General features: G+C 53.1%; 1 protein-coding gene and 1 pseudogene across 1 annotated transcript in view; one reads left to right on the top strand and one right to left on the bottom strand.

Moving 5' to 3' along the window:
* The window catches only part of AHNAK (AHNAK nucleoprotein), a 36,969-nt gene extending 30,087 nt beyond the window's left edge, over positions 1-6,882 (bottom strand). Inside the window, exon 1 of the mRNA XM_074958099.1 lies at positions 6,673-6,882. The gene's annotated coding sequence lies outside the window, so the exon portion shown is untranslated. The remainder of the gene's footprint in view (positions 1-6,672) is intronic.
* A 10,569-nt stretch (positions 6,883-17,451) lies between these two features.
* On the top strand, positions 17,452-17,918 carry LOC141991496 (large ribosomal subunit protein eL42-like; annotated as a pseudogene).
* Positions 17,919-18,650: the final 732 nt, after the last annotated feature.

The following is an 18,650-nucleotide window of genomic DNA, read 5'->3' as shown; positions in this document are numbered from 1 at the left end:
GGGTCAGAGGGAGACTCCACCCTGTGCGCAAACATCGAGTGCATCACGCCCGCAGGCCTGTGCCAATGCAGCCAGCTTCTCATTTCACAGAGGGGCCCAGAGCACAGGTTGGTGGGGCAGGCTGACAGTTCTGGTGGCTGCAAACAGGTCAGAGTCACTCTAAACAGCCGGCAGGGTGGGAATCGGGGGAGGGTGCACTATCCAGAATTCCTGCTCTCTGCTGGCCACAGAGAGTGACTACTGGCTAAGGCCTTGCTGGGCCTCAGCTTCCCCTTTGCCTCTTGGTTACCATCCTCCATAAGAAAGAGGTTCCACGCAAGCCCCGATACACCTCCCACCCCATCCCAAACCCCTACACACACACCCCAAACCCTGAATCCTTAGTAAAAACACACTGCAAATCCTTACGCATACCACCACCACTAGGCTCCACAAATGCACACACCTCCAAATCCACTCCCCACCCCCCCCCCAATACCATTGCCAACACCCCACCCACAAACACCACCAACTCGCCACTCCTCACACACACACATTACTGCAATAGTCATTTATATAAGAACTTAGACAGGCTGACACATACCCATGCTGTGGTGATAGGTGCCTAGATAAGAACCTGGCTAGACCCATATACACACACATACACACACACTTTGTTGCTCTCACTTGTTGCAGCTTGTCTCACGTTTTGATGGCGAGCTCTCCAGGGCAGGGAACGGGCCTTTATTTCATTCCTCTGTGTAACACCCCGTGAGTTTATGGGTGCTGCAGAAACCATAGTAATCGCTCCTGGGGCTGGCGCTTCCCACAGCACCCAGCTATTTACCTAACCATGTTACAACACTGGGGCAGGCCCACGCAGAGAGATCCTTGCTGCTTCATATTCGTATTGCACTGGAGCTGCAGCCTCTGCCTGTCACACCCAAGTTCCCAGAACCAGAGAGGGAACAGGGGGTGATGAGAGAGGACACCTGGCTCCTCCTATGCCCCCTCGTGTGCTCCACACTCCACCGTGTCTCCTCTATCTCTCACACTGGTAAGTCTGCTTGGAAGGGCCCCTGAATTACCTCTCACCAAGTCCTGTCCCCCATTTCCATGAGCTGTGAAAGCCAGGCAGCTTCCAGAGTCTGTCCCATGACATATCATGCTGCCTTTGTGCCCACTAGGCAGATCCCTGGTATTTCTTACCCGCCGTACAGCAGCCTGGGCACCCAGACTGCTGCCCTCAGAACAAAGAGTCCATTGTCAAGGGGTGCTGGAACAATTTGTATAGTGGGGGTCCTGAGAGCCACTAAACCAAACTGTAAATCCTGTGTATAATGGAAACCACTTCAAGCCAGGGGGAGCCCACCTAGTTCCAGCACCTATGCCATCATCTAGCACAGGGGTGGGCAAACTATGCCCTGCAGCCCACATCTGGCCAGCCGATTTAATCCGGCCCTCTAACTCCCGCTGGGGAGCAGGGTCTGGGGCTTGCCCCACTCCCCGCGCTCCAGCTGGGGAGCGGGGTTGGGGGCTGTTCTGCACGCAAGTGCTGCAGCTCCTGGAAGCAGTGCCATGTCGCCCTCCGGCTCCTATGTTTAGGGTCAGCCAGGGGGCTCCGCGTATTGCCCCGTCCGCAGGCACCGCCCCCGCAGCTCCCACTGGCCAGGAATTGCAGCCAATGGGAGCTGCAGGGGTGGCGCCTGCGTATGGGGCAGCGCACAGAACCACCTGGCCACACCTCCATGTAGGAGCTGGAGCGGGGGACATGCCTCTGCTTCCAGGAGCTGCTTGAAGTAAGAGCCACCTGGAGCCTGCATCCCTGACCCCCTCCCATGCCCCAACCCCCTGCCTCAGACCTGATCCCCTCCTGCCCTCCAAACCCCTCGGTCCCAGCCCAGAGCATCCTCCTACATCCCAAGCTCCTCATCCCCAGCCCTACCCCAGAGCCTGTACCCCCAGCCGGAGTCCTCACCTCCCCCACACCCAGCCCAGAGCCCCCACCCACACCCTGAACTCCTCATTTCTGGCCCCACTCCAGAGCCCTCACCCCCAGCCAGAGCCTTCACACACACACACACACACACACACCCAGTGTCCCTGCCCCAGCCGTAGCCCTGATCCCCCTCCCGCCTTCTGAACCCCTCAGTCCCAGCCTGGAGCACGCTCCTACACCCCAAATCCCTCACCCCCAGCCCCACCCCAGAGCCCACACCTGCAGCCAGAGCCCTCACCCCCCCACACCCCAACTCCCAGCCCCAGCCCAGAGCACCCTCCCGCACCCTGAACTCCTCTTTTCTGGCCCCACCCCAGACCCCGCACCCCCAGCCAGAGCCCTCACCCCCTCCTGTACCCAAACCCAATTTTGTGAGCATTCATGGCCCGCCATACAATTTCCATACCTAAATGTGGCCCTCAGGCCAAAAATTTTGCCCACTCCTGGTCTAGCACAACTCCCCATACACACAACCCCCACCGCCACAGCCTCGCCTGGAGAGGTGGGGAAGATCCCTGTGAATGGACCAAAAAGCCCAGTTGTGTCATCCAGGCAGTTCCAACATGCATCTAGACCAGGGGTGGGCAAACTTTTTGGCCTGAGGGCCACATCTGGGAATAGAAATTGTATGGCGGGCCATGAATGCTCATAAAATTGGGGTTGGGGTGAGGTCTCTGGTTGGGGGTGCGGGCTTCGGGGTGGGGCCAGAAATGAGGAGTTCAGGGTGTGGGAGGGGGCTCTGGGCTGGGGAGTAGGGTGCAGGACAGGGGATGAGGGCTCCAGCTCGTGGTGTGGGCTCTGAGGTAGGGCTGGGGATGAGGAGTTTGGGGTGTAGGAGAGTGCTCCCGGCTGGGACTGAGGGGTTTGGAGGGCAAGAGGGGGATCAGGGCTAGGGCAGGGGGTTGGGGTGCAGGAAGGGGTGTAGGGCCTGGGGTAGGGCTGGGGATGAGGGGTTTGGGGTGCAGGAGGGTGCACCGGGCTGGGATCAAGGGGTTCAGAGGGCGGGAGGGGGGGATCAGGGTTGGGGCAGGGGCTTGGAGTGTGGGGAGGGGCTCAGGGGTCCAGGCTCGGGGTGGCGCTTACCTCAAGTGGCTCCTGGAAGCAGTGGCCATGTCCCCCCTCTGGGTCATACGCAGAGCTGCAGACAGGCGACTCTGCGCGCTGCCCCATCTGCAGGTGCCACCACTTCAGCTCCCATTGGTCGCAGTTCCCTGCCAATGGGAGCTGCGGGGGTGGCGCTTGGGGCAGGGGGCACTCTGCAGAGCGGAGCCCCCTGGCTGCCCCTACATGTAGGAGCTGGAGCAGGGCCATGCTGCGGCTTCCAGGAGCTGCATGAAGCAGCCCCTGACCTTGCTCCCCAGCTGGAGTGCCGGAGTGGGGAAAGCCCCAGACTCCGCTCCCCAGTGGGAGCTCGAGGGCTGGCTTAAAACGGCTGGCAGGCCGGATCCGGCCCCCAGGCCATAGTTTGCCCACCCCTGATCTAGACAATCCATGGGTTCTTTGTCAGAAGGAGAGAGGATTTACAGACAAGTTTCCATTCCAAACACAGGCAGGACGTGGTCCTGGATCTTCGCTGGGGTATCCAGTCTAGTCTCCTCATTGAAGCCCGTGCACTGGGGTGCACAAGGCAGATAGGCAGGGGCAATGCTACCGTCACAGAGAAAGCAGCTGAGGAATGATCCCTGGGTGGCGGTCCATTCTCCGACTGCATACGCTTCCCCTTGTGCTCTGCATCTTCCCCTGCAGGAATCCCTGCTCTTTGCAGGAGGGGAAGAAGGAAGTCAAAGTGGATGGAACTGCAGCACTCTCCGAAGGGCCAGGAGATGGTCTCATGCCAGCTGGGGGAAACACACACTGCCCCCCACCCCCATCAGTTTGCCACACACTTCCAGGGGTGCAGGGACAGTTAAGCCGCCTTGACTCTTGCAAACACCAAGCACAAGATTATATATGTAGCTACCCAAGTCCCTCTGCAAATAAGTGTATTGCCTAATAATAGGCCAAGGCACAAAAGAGCTGCAAGGGGATCATGGAAACATATTGTAACTTCTAACAGCCTCGCCCCTCCTTCCCCCACACACGCACACACACAAACCCTGTACAGCTCGCAGGCCTCCTGACACTCTTTGCAAACTGCCTCAGTGTCATAAGACCGCACCGATCAGACCAGCTCCAATTACAGGGTGTGGGATACCCTGGGATACCCGGCTGGAAGAGGGACCCTGAGCTGCTCAGAGAACTGCCTTGGGAGCTCTAGGCCACAAGTCAAGCTTCTCTGCAAGAGCCCCTCTCTGTCACTGACTCTGCCCCACTGCTCTCTCTTCACCTCTCTCAGTGCTCCCTTCTCTCAGGCAACCACCATGGGGGAACTGTCTGCTTGTCCCTTCCGTGCCCCTAGACCCCAGCTCAGTACCAACTTACTAATTAGTGTCCTCTGGAAAAACATCCCCAGTGCCTGTAATAAAAATAACAGCTCTCTGGCCCCTGGCACTCACAGGCCTAAGGGTGCTTTATGACTACAACCAAGCCACATTTGTGAGCTAGTGCAGAACTGTCACACTCATTTTAACGAGGGCCAAAGCAGTTGATATATTTTGGAATAGAACCAAGGAGTTCAGACTCTCAGATGCATGCTCTAACCAGTAGATACCACTCCCCTCCCACGCTGAGAATAGAACCCAGGTGTCCTGCTCCCAGACCCCCTGCTCTAACCCATTAGACTCCACTTCCCTCCCAGGGCTGGGGAAAGAACCCAAGAGTCCTGGCTCCCAGCCTGACTCTAATCCAGTAGGCCCCTCCCAAATACACCAGTGTTCCCAAGACTGAAGTTACATCTCCCCAAGCTTCAAAAGCCTCAAGAAGAGCTTGTCATTTTATAGACTCCTAGGTTTCCAAACCCGCAGGTGCCATACTGCTCATCTAATCTGACCTCAATAGGACAGGCCAGAGAATTCCAGCCCGTAACCTCGCTCTCCAGGGAATGGTACCTCCAGCAAAGAGAAGGCTCCCCACAAGCCCTCCCCATCGCAAGTGACAGCTGAAACGCAAATCATCACTTGGTGCTTAGGCAACCCAGCTGACAACCCACAGGGACCACAGCACCAACCCCTGAACTCCTGGCTGCCCTGCACAGAGTTCTCCATCTAACACTCACACATCAGTCCTTCTGTCTGTCTGATACCTCCACTTCAGTCTGTCCATCTCTCCAGGCCTTTGGGCCCCACTCATCTCCAGTTTCCCAGCCCAAGTACAAACTGATCTCTGACTTCCAGATACAACGGTCTCTCTGCACAAAAAACAGGTCCCTGTGAACTGAACTTGGAGCCTGCTACCAGCCATTCTGGGCCCTTTGCCACAGGAAACATGGAGTTAATCTTGAGTGGCAACAACAGTCAAATAAACGTTTGCAGGAGTGGAGCCCGAAACACGCTGCCAGGCCCGGAGCAGCAGAACGGGAGGGGGGCTCCGGGCCCTTCTCTCCCTGTGAGTGAGGAACAAAGGGACTGGCCCTTCAATCAAGGGCTGGGTCAGTGTCTAGAAAGGGGTTGTGACGGCCCCACGCGCTGCGCCGAGGCAACACAGCGCTGCCGCCTCCAAACTGGCGGAGAAGATGCCACACCCTGAGCGCGACTAAGCGCAGCGCCCGAGCCACCCACCAGCCCGCAGCGCCCAGAAACCACAGGCGTGGGGCTCCTCAGCGCCCTGCAGGCTTCCCTACCCTACAGCTACGCGAGTTCCCCAGCCCGGCTCGCAGCTCCCCAGAGGGCACCATGCGCTCCAGCATAGGGTGGGGCGGACGCACGTTACAAGATTGGGGGGCGCTTTGCTCCCCGACTTGAGCAGGGACACAGTTCGCCCCCCACCCCTGCACACACACCCCCTGGGGCGCCTCTCACAGGCCTGCCACTGGCGACGCCTGGTTTGAATTAGTCACTCTTTCCAACCACCACATTCCACAGGCGGCTGGAGTGGGTCCAGTGCGGGGGTCCCCACCCATCGGGAGAGGGGGGCTCGGGACAGCTCCACCACCGCGGCTGCATGGCCACTCAGCAAAGCTCCCCAGAGCAGATCCCAGGCTCCAGCGCCCCGCCAAACCGCCCCCAGCCCGAGCCCGGAGCAAGGGAAACTTTCAACACGCCCTCTATACAACCGCCGCCTACACACACACACCCTGTGTACAAACCCCGCCGATACACATCCCATAGACACCCCCCGCATGCACGTCCCAAATACAACCCCTGCCTATAGAAACACACACCTATACACACCTCATATGGAACCCCACCTATATACACCTCATAAACACACCCTATCTGCAAATGCCAGCTATATACAGCCCATATACATTCCCCCATATACAACTCCCACACACACACACCCCCACAGTCCCAGCCCTCACACCCAGCCCCTCCCTCACGCACACACGCCCCCTACAGCTGCGGGGACTTTTACCCCCCGTTGGGCCCCCCCCGCAGGCGCAGCGCCCCCAGGGCTCCCAACCCCAGACCTGACCCGACCCGCTCCCTGCCCTACGCGCAGTGAAGGCTCCACTCCCGGGACACCCGAGGAGCGCAAACGTCCAGCCCGGGAGGGGGCAGAAAGTTCCGCCTGCCCGGCCCCAGCTCCCTGCCCCAGGTTCGGTGCCAGGGGCGGGTCCCCTCTGCCCGAGCGCGCCCGGGGAGGCTGGTCCCTACCTGCGGGTCAGTGGCTCTCAGCTCCCCGGCACAGCCATGCCCGGCAGAGTCCCGGTACTGCCCAGCCCCGAGCCCGCTCCCGGATTCCTGGCGGCGGCGGCTGCTCCCTGGCACGCAGGGTCCGGTCCTGTCCCAGCGGCGGAGCGCACGAAGTGGACGCCGCTCGGCGCAGGGCTGGGCTCTTGTAACTCAGCCCGGGCTGGGTGTGTCTCTCCTCTTTCCAGAGCCGCGCTGCTGGGAGGGAGGGACCAAGAGCCAAGCCAGCCTCGAGCAGAGCAAGCGAGTCACCCTGCCGAGCCGGGCCGCGCTCCGCTGGGCAGCCCGGCCGTGCCCGGGGGCGCACATCCCGGCCAGCCCTCCCCCTCCCATGCCCAGGTGCGCCCTGGCATTGGCATACCCCAGGACAGCAGCACCCTGCTCGGGTCCCCGGGCTGAGAGCCCCTCCCACGGAGAGACATGCATCCACCACCCCAGAAAAGCCCCCGCCCCCCCCCGCTGGGGGCCCAAGCCTGAACCCCTGAAAAACTAGAGCAAGCTGGCCCAGAGGGTTAGACTTGTGCCGCCCCCTCCTACCCTGTGGGCTCCACCTCCCCGGATCAGAGGGCTGAACAAGAAGCTGGCTGTGACCCTCCCTGCCCCGGCATCCATCAGACTGAGCTCCACTCCCCTGCTCTGGGTTTGAGAGCTGCTCACAGAGAAAAACCTCAAAAGATGCAGGGAGAGACCTGCCCAAGGTTAGCACCTTCCACCCCATCCTACACACCCTGCCTGCACCAAACTCCACACAGCCACGTGAAAAGAGGACACAGCTGCACCGAGAAAAGGGGCTGCAAACCTGCTACAAGATGGCCCCAGGAACAATCAGCCCCCAGACACGACTGCATCTCCTCTGCTCCAGCACAGCACCCGGCACCTCCAGCCCCCAGACATGACTGCATCTCCTCTGCTCCAGCACAGCTCCCGGGAACCTCCAGCCCCCAGACACGACTGCGTCCCCTCTGCTCCAGCACAGCACCCAGGAACCTCCAGCCTGAGACATGACTGCATCTCCTCTGCTCCAGCACAGCACCCAGGAACCTCCAGCCCCCAGACACGACTGCATCCTCTCTGCTCCAGCACAGCACCCGGGAACCTCCAGCCTGAGACACGACTGCGTTCCCTCTGCTCCAGCACAGCACCCGGCACCTCCAGCCCCCAGACACGACTGCGTCCCCTCTGCTCCAGCACAGCACCCGGCACCTCCAGCCCCCGACACGACTGCATCCCCTCTGCTCCAGCACAGCACCCGGCACCTCCAGCCCCCAGACACGACTGCATCTCCTCTGCTCCAGCACAGCACCCAGGAACCTCCAGCCTGAGACACGACTGCATCCCCTCTGCTCCAGCACAGCACCCGGGAACCTCCAGCCCCCAGACACGACTGCGTCCCCTCTGCTCCAGCACAGCACCCGGCACCTCCAGCCCCCAACACGACTGCGTCCCCTCTGCTCCAGCACAGCACCCGGGAACCTCCAGCCTGAGACATGACTGCATCCCCTCTGCTCCAGCACAGCACCCGGGAACCTCCAGCCCCCAGACACAACTGCATCCCCTCTGCTCCAGCACAGCACCCAGGAACCTCCAGTCTGAGACACGACTGCATCCCCTCTGCTCCAGCACAGCACCCGGCACCTCCAGCCCCCGACACGACTGCATCTCCTCTGCTCCAGCACAGCACCCGGGAACCTCCAGCCCCCAGACACGACTGCGTCCCCTCTGCTCCAGCACAGCACCCGGCACCTCCAGCCCCCAGACACAACTGCGTCCCCTCTGCTCCAGCACAGCACCCGGGAACCTCCAGCCTGAGACACGACTGCGTCCCGTCTGCTCCAGCACAGCACCCGGGAACGTCCAGCCTGAGACACGACTGCGTCCCGTCTGCTCCAGCACAGCACCCGGCACCTCCAGCCCCCAGACGCGACTGCATCTCCTCTGCTCTAGAGACCCTCTCACACCAAGATGTGGCTGCATCTCAGTATTCTAACATGGTTTCCAAGCAAAGAATATTCCTTCAAAAGCACAAGGCACCCAGTGTTTAAGTCTCTTCCATCCTGCTTTTTTTTCTTTTTTATTTGAAACATGACTTTGGAAGCGTCTGCTGTCATTCAGGCCCAGACCTGGCTTTTAATAGCCCTTTCCCATTACTCAACTACTCATCACGTTTTGTGTTAAATACCTAATTATGGCCTTACATGTCCCAGTGAGTGTCCTGGAGTAAGACATGTACCAAAGACAGCCTTTCTGTGCTGCAGCTTCCTTATTAACTTTTCTCAGAAATTCATTTTTTCCCCCCACTTTACTGTTTCCCATCTTCTTCCACCTGCCTTCCCCACTCCTCTCTCTCTGCTGTCAACGGTTTGCTAACACTTATTAATGAGCATTTCCAAAATGAACAATTGGGCTGTGTCTGATGGAGAGTGCAGTACACATGCCTGAAGATCAGGAAGATATTCCTATGTTATAGCCACTGCATGAAACTAGCAACCTTATTTTTCAGCCTAGGTACATACACAGTCCCCTTCTCCATAGCACCTGAGCCCCTCCCAGCTTCCTCCGTGGTACTGACAGAGAAATGATTTGCTCCAAATCACACAGGTACCTTAGCAGCACCAGCTACTGAACCCAAGTTCATTGCTTTAACTACAAGATCCTTCCTTCTCCATAACACACGGTAGATCTGGGTTCTCCTGTTCTGTCCCATCTCCAGCCGAAGCCTGGTATTTTGAAAGTGCCTGCAAGGGTCTCCATCCCTGCTGCCCTGGAACTGCTGCATTGGTGACTTTACCAGGCCTTCCCTTAGCACACCACAATAATATCTTGCACCTAGACAGAGCTCTGCATTTCCCAAGCCCTTACGAGCTCAGTAACCCTCACGAGCCACTTGTGAGGGACTGAACTAGCCGCAGGTCAGAAGTGAAGCCAGGATGAGGACTCCAGAGCCCCTGGCTCCCAGCCCAAGCTTCATTCGCTGGCTACTGGTGCTTCATGCCTCAGCCAAAGGATAGCAAAGAGTGGCTGGAGGGGAAAGCTGGGAATAAGAATTTCTGCTAACACAAGTGAGATCCTGTACTGAGCCCCTAATAAGAGCCTGTGGCAGTCAGGCATGGAGTAGCCTGTGGTTTCAGCCACCAGTCCTTACCCCGCAACCGCCAAGTTTGTTTACAAGCTATAATGACCCAGTGAGTTTGGTTTGTTTAGATGCTATAAATATCGCATGAGCCCTGATCAGCCTCCATTATAAACACCCCAGCCCTCAGCTTTGTTTATCAGTTACAAGCCATCCAGCAACTCTAGTTTGAGAGGCACACCATGCAGGCTGTTGCACCATAGAGGGGGGTTGTTGTTTGTTGTAATCCATCTCATTGAACTAGAGAGGGGGCTTAAGTGACTGACCTGCTGCCTTTAAAAGACCAGAGGTCAGCCCCCACCTGCTGCAGGGCAATCCCAGGAATCCCAGCTGGGAAAGCCACTGGAATTCACACCCAGGAGAGAAGCTGAAGAAGGCAGGTGGGTCACGAAGGGACACAGGGCTCTGTGCCCCCCCCTCCCCAAGCACAGGGATCCCAGAGGGGCAGCCACACGGCTCCCTGCAGCATCCAGGCACTTTGTGGTGGCAGGGTGGAAACGCTTCACTTTATGGCAGGCCCTCGGGTTCAGGAGGCTCAAAGGGTAAAGATCACTCCAGTGATCAAGCCGGCGTCACTTCCTTATGGATGGGTGAGGCAACCTGGGGGTCTGAAAGCACAGTGTGGGGAAGCCACTCCCTTCACACAGGAGTTAAATGACACTTTGTGGGTATTTGTCATCCAGCCCCAGGTGGAAACATCAACTAGTTGTACTTACTGGTGCACCCAGAGAGCCAGGCAATGGGGCACACAGTAAAAGGTGCTCTAGGGAGGGGGCAGGTGAATTTAAAGGGGAGGCCATCTGGTCCAGGTAGTGGGCTACTGGGGTGGGAGTCAGCAAACCTGCACTCTGGTTCTCTCTCCCACTGACCTGCTGGGTGACTTCGGGCAAGTCCCTTCCTCAGTGGCTCAGTTTCTCCATCTGTGAAAGGAGGTGATGCTGCTGTCACCTTTCCAGTGACATATATCACATGCACAAACTGCATTTAAAGAACATTGTTAAGGTGGCAAAGCCAAGCAGTCCAAAGTGAGGAAATGACAGTGTTATCCATAATTATCCAGTGTTATCCATTAAGTCAGTGTTTCCCAGACTTGTTCCGTCGCTTGTGCAGGGAAAGCCCCTGGTGGGCCGGGCCGGTTTGTTTACCTGCCGCATCCGCAGGTTCGGCCGATCGCGGCTCCCACTGGCTGCGGTTCGCTGCTCCAGGCCAACGGGGGCTGCGGGAAGCGGCGCGGGCCGAGGGATGTACTGGCCGCCGCTTCCAGCAGCTCCCATTGGCCTGGAGCATCAAACTGCGGCCACTGGGAGCCGCGATCGGCTGAACCTGTGGACGTAGCAGATAAACAAACCAGCGCGGCCCGCCAGGGGCTTTCCCTGCACAAGCGGCGGAGCAAGTCTGGGAAACACTGACTTAAGTTATTCTTAATTCAGCCCCTTTGAGCACACAGATTACGATACTGCCTGTAATTATATATTCACAGGCTATTTTTTCCACAAGATTCCTGCCTCATCGACAGGATGGACAGTGCTCATTTAATGAGCAGTATTCAATATTTTGTTTTCACCTCATTGATCAATGTGTGGCTCCAGGCCTTGTTTACAGCACACTGTTCAAACGCTGCTCTTAATACAAAATTATCTATTTCCTCATGGGCTTTTCTGTGGCTATCACTATAATTATTGGAGTGCTTCCTGAATATTAATTAAAGTAACTTCACAACATCTTTGGGAGGTGAGAGAGCTTTATGCCCATTTTACAGACTGGGAACTGAGGCAGGGAGAGATTAAGGTCAAAAGTAGCCACTAATTTTGGGTGCCCACTTTGAGACACCTAGGGCCTGATTTTTCAGAGAACTTAGCGTCATATACCATGTTATATTTGCAAAGCCCCGCTCAGTCCCATTAACTTCAGTAACAGCCGTGCGGGTTGAGCACTTCTGCAAGCGAGATCCCCAAGATTGACATTGGGAACCCAGGAAATGAGGAACACACAATCAGTGACCACCTGCGAAAAGTGATTTGTACAAGTATGACGACTTGGGACTCTGCCTGTACAGGCTATGAATTCGGTGTGAGATGATGGAATTCTCTCCGCAAGGATCTTTACCAAGATGCAAACTCCACTTTGATTGTGCCGCCCCTTTGACTCCTTTATTGGCTGTTTGCTCCCTTCTGTGGCTGAAATTCCAAAAGCTGGTAGCAAAAGGACAAAAGAGGGTCCTTGACTTAAAGTGCTCTTCCATTGAAATGGAATAGCTCTAATCAATAGTCTGGCTCCCAGCCAGGAGAATTAATTTGTCAGGGGAGAGGTCACCTTGAACATAAAGTCACCTGGTAGGGGTCTGTGATCCCCGGAGGAGGCTGAGCAGGACATCACCTGACAGAGGGAGCTAAAAGTTATAGAAGGGCAGGAGCTGCTGTTCTTCTTTAGGGAACTTTTCCTCCAGCTCAGGATGAAGGAGAGGCAACCCAGCATCTAGAAGCCCAATGAGGCAGGGAACCCTGTTTACCTACCTGAATATAGCTGGTCTTCCATGGGAACGGTGAGCTAGTGAGGGGCATCACAGTTAGGACGTTTGTTGTTTTCTATATGATCTGAACTCTCTCATGCTTTATCTGTTAAGTAAAAGGGTAATGGCATGAGACTGAAAAATATCTGCATGTGTTACATGCTACATATCCAGGCCTCCTGGGAGAAGAGGCTCACACCTTTGGGTGGAGTTCTGGGAGAGGGGGTGTTTAAGCTACTGGGGGGTCAGCACTGAGCCCAGGGGGTAAGCATTTGCACAGCGAGTGCTAGCTCTCTCCCAACCCCTGGTTCCTTGTCCAGCCATTCCCAGTTTCCCCTCTTCCAGCTCCTCATCCAACTAGTACTCTTCCCCATCCCACCCCCACAGCTTCCAGTCACCCCACTGCAAACATGAATGGAGCCTCCATGGGAAACTGGTCAATCTTAGTGTGAGGAATGTGGGAATTTTGGGTAATAGTTTTATGAGCCATATGTATGCTTCAGTTTACCCACCCACTTTATATTGCTATCTTCTGGGTTTAAATGGATTGACTTCTGGTAAAGGAAAGGGAAATGAGGCATGGCCAAATGTCACATATGCTGTCTGGGTTGGGACCAGATACTTTAACAAGAACTGGTTGGATTCAACACATGAATGAAAGGCCTGGAAGAGACAATGGAAGAGCCAATGACCAGAACATTGACACTTAAGGAATGGAAGCCAAACTAGGCTGGACATGTGAACACCACATCACTGGAGGCAGGAGACCAAAGGGACAAGGCATGAGGTGGCTTTGGCCATGTCTACACTACAAACTTTGGTCAACACAAGTTACCTCAGTGTACAGCTGCCACAGTTTGTATGTCTCTCGGGCACATGCATAATTAGCTGCAATTCATGCTCACCAGGTGTGCTTGTGTCAATGTAAAGTGTGGTGCACTATAAATAGGCATTCCAGTGTCCCATGTGCGCCCATCCAGCAGAATGCCTTGTAGGATATTTTTGCAACATTTTGTGAGATAGAAATGACTCACCCCGGGATCTCTGGGAGCTAGAGGTCAAGTTCCTGGCATGCTTTGTCCATCCCATAACGCCATCCATGTCTCATCATTTTCATGTCATTTTTTAAAATCCCGCATGGCACTTTTCCGTGTCCACTGTCTGACAGAAGCATGGAGCCTGCAGAGTTCTACGCTGTTCTCATGAATGCTGTGAACACAGGATGCAAGATCCTCTTCTATTTGCACACCTGCAGGAAGTACAGCAACAACAGGGGACATGACTGTTTCTCTGAGGACAGTGTGCTGTGGCTCATAGCAAAAAGCAATTCCAGGTTGGCAGTGCTGTTCTCAGAGCGGATGCACAAGGTGGAGCGCTGCTTCTGGGCCTGAGAAACAAGCATTGCCTGGTGGTCTGCATTGTAGTGCAGGTTTGGAATGACAAGCAATGGCTGCAGAACTTTTGGATGCGAAAGGCCACATTCCTGGATCTGTGTCTAGAGCTTGACCCAGTTCATTTCCAGTGCAAGGGCACCAGAATGAGAGCTGCATTGACAGTGGAGAAGCAAGGGGCGATCGTGCTCTCGAAGTTTGAAACACTGGATTGCTACCGGTTAGTGGTAAATCATAGAATCATAGAACTGGAAGGGACCTCGAGAGGTCATCTAGTCCAGTCCCCTGCATTCAAGGCAGGACTAAGTATTATCTAGACCATCCCTGACAGGTGTTTGTCCAACCTGCTCTTAAAAATCCCCAATGATGGATATTCCACAACCTCTCTCGGCAATTTATTCCAGTGCTTAACCACTCTGACAGTTAGGAAGTTTTTCCTAATGTCCAACCTAAACCGCCCTTGCTGCTATTTAAGCCCATTGCTTCTTGTCCTATCCTCACAGGTTAAGAAGAACAATTTTTCTCCCTCCTCCTTGTAACAACCTTTTATGTACTTGAAAATACTGTTATCATGTCTCCTCTCAGTCTTCTCTTCTCCAGAGTAAACAAACCCAATTTTTTCAATCTTCCCTCATAGGTCATGTTTTCTAGACCTTTAATCATTTTTACTGCTCTTCTCTGGACTTTCTCCAATTTGTCTACATCTTTCCTGAAATGTGGCACCCAGAACTGGACACAATACTCCAGTTGAGGCCTAATCAGCGTGGAGTAGAGAGGAAGAATTACAATGTCTTGCTTACAATACTCCTACTAATACATCCCAGAATGATGTTTGGTTTTTTTGCAACAGCGTTACATTGTTGACTTGTGATCCACTATGACCCCCCAGATCCCTTTCCACAGTACTCCTTCCTAGGCAATCATTTCCCATTTTGTATGTGTGCAACTGATTGTTCCTTCCTAAGTGGAGGACTTTGCATTTGTCCTTATTGAACTTCATCCTATTTACTTCAGACCATTTCTCCAGTTTGTCCAGATCATTTTGAATTTCAATCCTATCCTCCAAAGCACTTGCAACCCCTCCCAGCTTGGTATCGTGCACAAACTTTATAAGTGTACTCTCTATGCCATTATCTAAATCATTGATGAAGATATTGAACAGAACCGGACCCAGAACTGATCCCTGCGGGACCCCACTTATTATGCCCTTCCAGCGTGACTGTGAACCACTGATAACTACTCTCTGGGACAGATTTTCCAACCAGTTATGCACCCACCTTATAGTGGCTCTATCTAGGTTGTATTTCCCTAGTTCGTTTATGAGAATGTCATCTTAGACAGTATCAAAAACCTTATTAAAGTCAAGATATATCACATCTACTGCTTCGCCCCATCCACAAGGCTTTTTACCCTGTCAGAGAAAGCTATCCAGTTGGTTTGACACTAGTTGTTCTTGACAAATCCATGCTGACTGTTATGTATCACCTTATTATCTTCTAGGTGTTTGCAAATTGATTGCTTAATTATTTGCTCCATTATCTTTCCAGGTACAGAAATTAAGCTGACTGGTCTGTAATTCCCTGGGTTGTCCTTATTTCCCTTTTAATAGATGGGCACTATATTTGCCCTTTTCTAGTCTTCTGGAATGTCTCTCATCTTCCATGACTTCAAAGATAATTGCTAATGGCTCAGATATCTCCTCAATCAGCTCCTTGAGTATTCTAAGATGCATTTCATCAGGCCCTGGTGATTTGAAGACATCTAACTTGTCTAAGAAATTTTTGACTTGTTCTTTCCCTATTTTAGACTCTGATCCTACCTCATTTTCACTGGCATTCACTATGTTAGACATCCAATCGCCACCAACCTTCTTGGTGAAAACCGAAACAAAGAAGTCATTAAGCACCTCTGCCATTTCCACATTTTCTTTAGTTGTCTTTCCCCCCTCATTCAGTAACGGCCTACTCTGTCCTTGGTCTTCCTCTTGCTTCTAATGAATCTGTAGAATGTTTTCTTGTTTCCTTTTATGTCCCTAGCTAGTTTGATCTCATTTGTGCCTTGGCTTCTCTAATTTTGTCCCTACATACTTGTGTTATTTGTTTATATTCATCCTTTGTAATTTGATCTAGTTCTCACTTTTTGTAGGACACTTTTTTGAGTTTGAGATCATTGAAGATTTCCTGGTTAAGCCAGGGTGGTATCTTGCCATACTTCCTATCTTTCCTACGCAGTGGGATAGTTTGCTCTTGTGCCCTTAATAATGTCTCTTTGAAAAACTGCCAATGTCTTCAATTGTTTTTCCCCTTAGACTTGCTTCCCAGGGGATTTTACCTACCAACTCCCTAAGTTTGCTAAAGTCTGCCCTCTTGAAATCCACTGTCTTTATAGTGCTGTTCTCCCTCCTACCATTCCTTAGAATTGTGAACTCTACCGTTTCATGATCACTTTCACCCACGTTGCCCTCCACTTTCAAATTCTCAACCAGTTCCTCCCTACTTGTCAAAATCAAATCTAGAACAGCCTCCCCCCAGTAGCTTTCTCCACCTTCTGAAATAAAAAATGGTCTCCAATACATTCCAAGAACTTGTTGGATAATCTGTGCTCTGCTGTGGTATTTTCCCAACAGATGTCTGGGTAGTTGAAGTCCCCCATCACCACCAAGTCCCGTGCTTTGGATGATTTTGTTCGTTGTTTAAAAAAAGCCTCATCCACCTCTTCTTCCTGGTTTGGTGATCTGTAGTAGACCCCTATCGTGACATCACCCTTGTTTTTTACCCCATTTATCCTTAGCCAGAGACTTTCAACATATCTGTCTCTTTTTTCTATCTCAACCTCAGTCCAAGTGTATACATTTTTAATATATAAGGCAGCACCTCCTGCCTTTATTCCCTGCCTGTCCTTCCTGAGCAAGCCATATCCTTCTATACCAATATTCCAGTCATGCGTATTATCCCACCAAGTCTCTGTGATGCCAGCTATGTCATAGTTGTGTTTATTTACGAGCATTTCGAGTTCTTCCTGCTTATTCCCCATACGTCTCGCATTAGTATATAGACATCTAAGATACTGATTTGATTCCCCCCACCCCAGTTCTGTCTTGTCTCACCCTTACTTCTGCTATAACAGCCCATGCTCCCCCCCCCCCACAGTGTGGGCCATTGTCATGTAAGTGTGTAAGACCATTAATCGTCTCCTGTTACACAGGGCTGATTCTTGGGCAATGTGCAGGAAATAGTCGATGGCTTGCAGCCAGAGGGTTCCCGCACTGAGGTGGGGTGATAGACAGCTCACCTTGCCACACCGTACATCAGCTGAAAGGGCTATTTTTCTATGGCTATGCAAGCAGTGGTGGTTCACCGGGGACGCTTCACCGATATCAGTGTGGGCTGGTCAGGGACAGTACATGACACTCGCATCTTTAAGAACACCGGGCTGTTCAGAAAGCTGCAAGCAGGGACATTCTTTCCAGCCTAGAGCATTACCACTGGCAATACTCAAATGCCAGTTCTGATTCTGGGGGACCCAGCCTACCTCTTGCTCCTTGGGCTCATGAAGCAATACACTGGCCTCCTCGGCAGCACCAAGGAAAAATTCAACTACTGGCTCAGCAGGTGCAGAATGTGCTTTTGATAAATTGAAGGGACTCTGGCAGTGTTTACTCACTAGATTGAGACACAGTGAGAAAAATATCCCCCTGGTTATAGCTGCCTGTTGTATCCTGCACAATATCTTTGAGGCAAAGGGGGAAAAGCTGCTGCCGGGGTGAAGGCCAAGTAGCTGTCTACCACCCTTCAACACCCAGACACAAGTGCTATTACAAGAGCCCCGATGCTGCTGCTGCTGCTGCTGCTGGCAGGATGGTGAAAGTCCCCAAAACCTGCAGGACTTACTGCAAGAAATGTGGCAAGTACCAGCTGCACAAAGTGACCCAGTACAAGAAGGGCAAGGACTCTCTCTACGCTCAGGGAAAGAGGAGACAGGATCGGAAGCAGAGTGGTTATGGTGGTCAGACAAAGCCTATCTTCTGTAAGAAGGCCAAGACCACGAAGAAAATTGTGCTGAGGCTTGAGTGTGTGGAGCCCAGCTGCAGGGTCCAAGCGAATGCTGGGCCACTAAGAGGTGCGAGCGCTTTGAGCTGGGAGGAGACAAGAAGAGAAAGGGCCAGGTGATCCAGTTCTAAACTCCATCTTGTCCATTGTTATGGAATCCATTAAAGTACGTGGAAAGAAAGAAAAAAATGAAGCTATGCAGTTAATGGAGGCTTTGAAAGAGCACTTTACCAGTAAGCCACAGTAGCATTCTCTGCTGGAATGTTCCCTGGGCCTGGAGCTTTGGGTGTCACTAAGAATTGTATCGTGCTTGCTGTACATTTATAAATGTGGCTGGGTGTACTCCTGAAGCTATGAATTCTGTGGTGCTTGGTGTGCACTTACAAGTACTGTTTGCTTTGAGTACCACTGTGCATTCTGCAATATTTATTGTGACGTAATAAAGATAATAGAGTGTTTGTATTTAGGAAAAAACAGTGCAGAAAATCAGTGTGCAAACCCCAAAACAAACCACATGCAATGTTATACAGTTTTTCACATAACTTAATGGGAGTGAAAATTTAAAATTAGAAAGGGAGTAAACATTTCTGTGCATTTGAGTGCACATGTAGTCTGTTGTTGCTACACATATACACCTGTGAGAACCACGGTTGGTGTGTGAAGCTGTGGTTTTCTTTCATGAGGAGTGTCAGGGTAATCATACATGCTGTGATGCCAAGTGGTATGTGGGGGGATGTAGGGAGTGGTGACCAGGGAGTTCTCCAAGAATGCAAAGAGTGGAAAGTCCAGGATTTTGGACGTGTAGGCCAACCAGGGTCTGCAGCATTTGGGTTTGCTGCCTGAGAAGACCCACTATGTCCTGG

This window comes from Natator depressus, chromosome 7 (genome assembly GCF_965152275.1).
Source record: "Natator depressus isolate rNatDep1 chromosome 7, rNatDep2.hap1, whole genome shotgun sequence".
Taxonomy (NCBI): Eukaryota; Metazoa; Chordata; order Testudines; family Cheloniidae; genus Natator; species Natator depressus.
The sequence above is the reverse complement of the archived record's forward strand: the minus strand, read 5'-3'. Positions and strand labels throughout refer to the sequence as shown.